Source organism: Gossypium arboreum, chromosome 8, assembly GCF_025698485.1.
Source record: "Gossypium arboreum isolate Shixiya-1 chromosome 8, ASM2569848v2, whole genome shotgun sequence".
NCBI lineage: Eukaryota > Viridiplantae > Streptophyta > Magnoliopsida > Malvales > Malvaceae > Gossypium > Gossypium arboreum.
Window position 1 is genome coordinate 124692345 of NC_069077.1, and position 7525 is coordinate 124699869.

At 29.6% G+C, this 7525-nt stretch overlaps 1 long non-coding RNA gene across 3 annotated transcripts; it reads left to right on the plus strand.

The window, feature by feature from the left end:
- The first annotated feature begins 4076 nt into the window (after positions 1-4076).
- LOC108457696 (uncharacterized) lies at positions 4077-7233 on the plus strand. Of its 3 annotated transcripts, none has more exons than XR_008269449.1 (5): positions 4077-5098; positions 5478-5559; positions 5917-6003; positions 6497-6557; positions 6951-7233. It is a non-coding gene; the product is annotated as an uncharacterized LOC108457696 (long non-coding RNA). The 3 variants fall into 3 exon arrangements; XR_008269448.1 differs by having other exon boundaries at positions 5917-5983; XR_001867137.2 differs by lacking the exon at positions 5917-6003.
- The last annotated feature ends 292 nt before the right edge of the window (positions 7234-7525 follow it).

Here is a 7525-nt window from a genome sequence, read left to right on the forward strand (position 1 = left end):
CGACAACAAGCAAAGCTTCCGCAATGAAAGTATTTTCCAAAATTAATCACTTTTCCTAAAAATGACTTAATCAAATCGGTTTCCTAGAAATATCCATGACGTTAAGGTGTGGCAATGGCGGCATGCATGTCTAGGATTGGATCCGAAGGGAGCTTGGTACTTAAGCAGTTCGATGGACTCACCACCTCTTTTCTTGTTTCCTACCTGGTGCACAGCTTCCATTCACTTTAACCTATAATGAAATTATCTTTTAAAACACTAAGCAAGTTTTTCTGGATCAACAATATAAAATGTTTCGAAGGCTTCAATGTGGCATGTCGGATCCGGTCATAACGTCTGGGTCGGGTTTGGGGTGTTACACCTATCAATTAATAGTATAGCTACGGTGAGCAAAGATATCGTTCCCACGAGGACTAAAAGTACTAGTAATTACTGTCTTTCTATTATTTAACCGAATAATTTGAGTGATTGATTAAAACTAAAATTAACTAAATTAATTAACTAAAGAACATGACAAAGAACAAATCAGGAAAATAAACGATTAAAAACCAAGAAGCAAGACAATTCCTAGGAAAGAATTCACCTAGACTTCACCTATCACTATCAATCTAAATTACGCAATTTCTTCACTTAGTATCTTGATCTGAAGAAATCCATAAATTATGCTAATATCTCTTTTCAAGACTAAGGGCAGCTAACACTAGGTTGACTAATTAAAATTTCTTTCTAATTAAAAAAACCCTATTGTTGCATTAACTCGATTTATAGATCCCCTATTAGATTTGACTCTAATTCGATAGATTTATGTAGTCTTATTTCTAGGATTACATGCAACTCCACTTAATTAAGCTAAATCTACTCTTAAACAGGGTCTATTCCTCCCTGATTTAAGCACATCAAACATGGATTAATAATCTAGAAATATTAAACCAATAATTAATCACACATAATTGAAAACAAGATCCAAGTATTTATTGCGTAAAATTAGAAATCAAATAACATAATCTATCTTAGGGTTCATCTCCCTAGGTATTTGGAAAATAAGTTCATGCTAGCAAATAAAAACATCCCAAAGACAGTAAATCATAAGAAACAAATAAACTCATAATAAACTTCAAAGAAATCAAAAGGAGATTTTCAATCTTGATGGAAATCTACTTCAGAATCTACTTCAATGATGTTTTTCAAGTTGTTTTCTTCAATATTCTATGACGGCTCTCTCCTATCTTCTTATTTGTGTCATATATAGGTTTTAGAATGCCCGAAAAACCTAAAATTACATTTTCTCACATGTTTGAAATGCGATTCGCAAAATCCACATGGTCTGGAACCTAACCGTGTGTCCAACCTGTGTGGCTCTTGAAACTTGCTTTAATTTTTCGATTTTCACTCGTTTTTACTCCTTTTGCTCCCAAATGCTCTCCTAAGTATAGAAACATAAATTTAAAGAATTAGGAGAATAAAATTCACCATTTTAACTTGAATTATCATCCAAAAACACATTAAGAATGGGGTACTTTTGGCATTTATCAAACGTTTGAATATACTAGGGTTGAGTTTAGATATTGAATTTTTCCGTTGTTGGACTGTTAGTGAGACAATCCGCAGTTTGTTAGTTCGCGTGATTGTCCGTAGTTTATCTGTTCATGGGACAGTCCGTAATGTAGTTGTTCATAAGACAATCTACAATGTATCTGTTAGAGGAACGTACCACAATAAGACTGTTCGCGAGATGTCTGTACACAAGGTTGTTCGCGTTATGTCTGCCTTCGAGGTCTACTTTCATTTTATCTATTTGCCTTAGGTGCATGTTATATTGTTGTAGTATCCTATAGCTCGAGTCCAATGACCAGACCAGGCGAGGGGTGTTACAACAATAATGTCATATAATTGATTAAATTCAAAACTATCAAACTTATATAATTGTAAAAATTGTGTCTTTTGTAAATAAAACATTATAAAGTTTAATAAATTATTTTCCTAAAATTAGAATTATGCTTATACTTATAATTATTAAATTTAAGAAATGATTCACTTAGAGTATATTTGATAAATCATTGAAAATTTTCATTTAACATTTAATATTTTAAATGTCTTTGATAATCATTTTAATTTTTTACCCAGATAAAATTTTCAACAAAAAATGTTGAATAAAATAAGTAGGTAGGTAACTAATTATCACTTAATGTAGAAAATATAAAGTTGATTTTAAAATTAAAATAAATTATCATATTAAAAAAGAGGTTTTCAAATTTCCTACATATCTTTTATCCAAAACTATCTAAAATAATATAAAATATTATATTAAAAGATTAGAATTAAAATAAATAACCTTTTAAAATTAGTATTTACTTTTATTCAATACTTATATGTATTAATTTATCAAACAAATTTCTAATATAAATTCAACACTTATAAAATTTAACAGTAAAAATTCAATACATAATTTTTAGCACCTGAATTTTTTTATCAAACACCCCTCACTCTAATATAAAATTACACTTTTATTACTTTTTATGAAAGTTTTTTTATAACTTTATCATTTTGTATGATCCTATCTAGTTGTTGTTGTTGTTGTTGTTGTTGTTGTTGTTTATAATAACAATAATAATAATAACACTATAGCAAAACATGTTATTAGTGGTGTTTTTAGAGGCGTTTGGATAAAAAACGTCGCTATAGATCGAGCATTAGCGGCGCTTTTGAAAAACACACTATAGATTGAACATCAGTGGCGCTTTTTGAAAAATGCCTCTATAGATCGAGCATTAGGGCACTTTTTAAAAAACACTGTTATAGGTCGACCATTAGCGGCGCTTTTTGAAAAAAACGCTGAAAAAAATTAAGCAGAACGTCGTCGTTTTATGTTGAAGTTTAGTGGCATTAGCAGCGCTTTTTGAAAAACGTTGCTATAGATCGATCATTAGCGGCGCTTTTTAAAAAACGCCTCTATAGGTCGATCACTAGCGGCGCTTTTTGAAAAACGCCGCAAAAAATTAAGCACAACGCCGTCATTTTATGTTGGGCTTTAGTGGAATTAGTGGCGCTTTTTGAAATAATTATCATTATAGTTTAGGGTTTATGATTTAGAGTATATGGTTTAGGGTTTAAGTTTTAAGAGCTACTATTTTAAAGTTTATGGATTATGGGTTTAGGGATTATGGTTTATGATTTATAATTTAAGGGTTGGGGTTTAAAGTTTAGGGGTTAATGGTTAAGGGTTAGGGGTTTATGATTTATGTTTTATGGTTTAACATTTAGGGCTTAGGGAATAAAGGATAGGGGTTTAAGGTTTAGATTAATTAGTGTTTTTATTTATATATTAAATAATTTATTATATAATTGTAAAAGAGATAATATTAATTTTAATATATTAAAATTATGATTATAGTTTAAATTATTTAAGAGATAATAGATAAACTTTATATATATTAAATAGTTTAGGATTTAAGGTATACTTGAGATTTGTTAAAAGATGAAATTTTATACAATCAATTAATGCTTTTATATTTAAAAATATTTAATCTAAACTATTTGATATATTTAAATATTAGATTTAAAAACATTGATAAAAAAAAGTAATGATTGATATGGACACGTAACTATCTATTTTGGATAGGACCAAATTATAACAAATAAAATGAAATACAAAACTAAAATCATTCCATATCAAACATCTAGCAAAATAATTATATTTTAGTTAAGAAGAAATATCTCTAATAAAATAGAAATTTGATCGGAAAAGAATAATATAAAATCAAGATTAACGTCTTAATCTTTAATAAAAATTTGATATGTGAGAGATTGATTGCTTACATTGGATAATTCTAACTTAATAATTAATTACAGCCATTTAATCATTTGTTTTCTTATTAAAATATACGATATTTTTTTGAGAGTACTTAGTTTTTTTATAAAAATCCAATTTATAAAAAATAGTAATAATAAATGTTTTATAAAATCACTTAACTAATAATTTTTAGCAGACAAAATAAAAAATTTTTAGCAGAGCAAAACGTCATTTTGTTTAAAATGAAATGATTTTTTGCTGCATTTTTCATAAAAACGTCGAAAAAGGTAAGCAATAGCGGCGTTGCAAAAAATCATTTTACTTTAAAAAAAATTGTATCATTTTATCCCCAAAATTTCCCCCTAAAACCCTTAATTTTTCCCCCTAAAATCGGTATCCTCAAAACACCCTTTAGGTGTTTCTCTCCGCCACCACCGTTTTCATCATCATCGTTCCCCTACTTTTGCTACTTTAAGCTCCCCTTCTTCTCAACCACCCTCATCAATAGCAGTAACTCCTCCTCCTCCTACTTCAGCTTGTACAAGTCGACGATAAAAAAACAAAAATTTTGAATTCTTACTGAGCAAGCCAAAATAGGAGTTCACGCTCTATGGGAACTGCTAGCTCCCGTCGGCTACCACGTGTCCGTCAAAACCCTAGCCGGAAAGAAACTCGCCATCTGTGAAATCTGAATCCCTAACACTTGTAATTTTAAATTGTTTTAACAAATTATTTACTTTGTGCGTGTTATGGCACATAATTATGGATTAAAATAATTGTTAATTTCTGTTTATTTCTGTTAAAATTGTTATACAAAAACGGTACGTTTTGGGTGGGATTTTTGTAACTGAATGACAGCTGTTAAGGCCGTTATTCCTCCTCCTCTTCTTTTAGCACCTGGTGCATGCTGAGTTTAATTTTTTTTATGCAATTACAGTATTATTCTCTCAACTCTTCCTTCTCTCTTCTCTGCTACTCTCTTCTTCTTTTCCCCCCAATCTTCCTCCTCTTCTTCTAAAATTGACCGCTCGCACCAGTGCGTGTGTGTGTTTTGTTTTTGAAGATGCAAGTATTTGGATGGTTCAATTCAAGAAAGCGATGCGAGATGAGAAGGGAGAAATGATTCGAAAAGCGCATTTTTTAGGAGAATTTGCAAGCTTTTATATCTAAAAACTAATTAAACCTGTTTTCGTCTTCGACGGTGCCACACCTATTCCCAAGCGCCGCACCATCATTGCTCGACGTCGACAGAGAGAAAACGCTCGGGCTAATATCCGTAAAACGGCTGAAAAATTGCTCCTAAATCAAGTACTATTTTTTTTCCATTTTATTATTATCAACTTTTTAATTTGAAATGCTGATTTTTTAGGCTAAATTTGGTCATTTACTACTATTTTTACTATTGATAGAATAAAAGTAAAGTAATAGTATTTAGTTAAAAATGAATACTGAATTCAAATATTGTCCTTAAAAATATAGCATCTTTTAAGTTTAAGATTGAAAAAAAAAAAAAACACTTCCAGCAATTGAATTGAATGAAAATTGCTAATTCTTTTTTATTCTCTATTTGTTTCCTTGTTAAAATATAATTTCTAATGTGTGGTGGAGAAAATGATTGTTCCTTTTCGTATTTGGATTAAACTTTATTCATTTTTGGGTTATTGTTCTATGTTTTATTGATTAACAGCTAAAGCAAATGAGACTGAAAGAGTTGGCAAAGAATCTTGACGGCCAGAGGAAAATGCAGAAGAATAATAATTAGGATAAGGGTAAGATGGTTTCTTCAGATAACCAATCTGACACTAACTTAATTCAAGCTCTAATATGAGCTTTTAACCAATTATTGTAGTAAATGTCAAGCGAAATCTTTAGTCATTCTTTTCTCTTGCCAGATCACTCAAGAGTTTTTAGTGCATAACCTTCATTTGAAAGGGTGTAGTAATAATAGCCTTAAATGTGCTAGCTCTACTAAATGTCTATTCATTATCTTTTTTATCTTCATGATATTTCTTAAACTACGCTTATTTCCAGTTAAGAAAATAAATTGGTACTGTATTTGCTTCGATTGTAGTTGCTTCTTTCTCTTGCAAATCCGTGATAATACTTTTTACAATGCTTGGTTACAGATATGGAAATGCTAATGTTTGGAAGATCTTTACCGACCTTTTTGACTATTTTCCATTAACTGCTTTGGTGGGTAGAACTGATATAAGGTGCAAACTGTTTTGATTTCAATTAATAGCAACATAAATTTTAGGAAATAAAGAACTAAGGGCATGCATATTGGCCTTAGTCTCTTTGATGTTTGGCATTTTATGTTTTAATTGTATTCATTTGGCTTTGCAATTGAATATTCTTATTGTGCTCCACATTTTTTATTATCGTGGTATTAGATAGCTATATTATATTAGCTTTGATCATATTCATTCTATCTGAATTTTAAGTTTTGAGAACTCATTTTGTCTTCTTGGTTGGGCAAGAAAACGTTGGGATTTATAGCTTGCTACCTTTATCCCGTTTCATTTTGAAATCATTCTAAATAGGAACTAGAAGTCTCTTACTTTAAGAAATGGCACCAAAATTTTTTGAAATGTCATGGAAGTAATTAGATGTTTTAAGAAATGACACCAAAATTTTTTGAAATGTCTTATGCGACATTGTAACTATCATATGTATAATTTTATAACTTTGTTTCTTTGTCCTTAGGAAGCGGCTTGATTCATCTCTTCAAGATTTGGAAGAGGAACAACACAACAAGAGAGAAGCGGTTGGTGTTCTTCTTCTTTTTTATATGCCTTAGTTCTCTTTTATGCTATATAAGACATTTCTATATGACGTTAAACAACAGTAGTGCAACATGTTTCTGTTCTGCTTTTTGCAAATTAATACTATTTTTCCTTGTTAAACAATTGAATAGTTTAGGCAATCATTAGAAAAAATGCCTATTTGTGACACATGGAAGAGCTATGATTGAGATTGTTTGTTAGTATGGTTCAACCTGCTACTAAAGCTGCACATAATTGTTTGTTTTTTTTTTTTTCAGCCTTAATGGCTATTTATATATATATATATATATATATATATATATATTTATTTTTAACATCTCTGTTGTTTATCAAGTTTGTTGGTTTATCTGATCATTTGGTTTTGCATCATTTAGATATTGAAGGTGTAGCAGAGGATTCAATCTCTTCAAGCTGGAAAAGCTAAGGCTTAGCACTTCTTCAAGTGGAAGGTTATTTAGTGTTTCATTCCATGGTCGTTTATCTTAGTTGGAACTTGAATTTGGTGTTATTGAAACTGGGTTTTGTAGCTACCTTGTATACTAGCTTCTTTAACCATGATTGTTAATTATTACGTGTTTTGCAGTTTCTTTTATAATTGGCTGAGTTAATATAGATCAGATGAGCTGTGAGGTAAATTGCTCATTTATTTGAACATAATATTTAAATTCTAAATTCTAAATTTATTAATTTTTATATTTAGTTTTAAAGTTAAAATTTTAATAGAAAATTTAATTTAATTAATATTTTATCCTTAAAAGTATATAGTTTAAAGTTTAAATTTCAAAATAAAACATAATATAATATTTATCATAGAAATAAATATTATTTAATTAAAATATTTTTTTAAAGGTCATGTTCTTTAGCGACGTTTGTGAGAAAGCGTCGTTAAAGGTCTGTTTAATAGTGCATTTTTGGGAAAAGCGATGCTAAAGGTCATGTTTTATAGCTG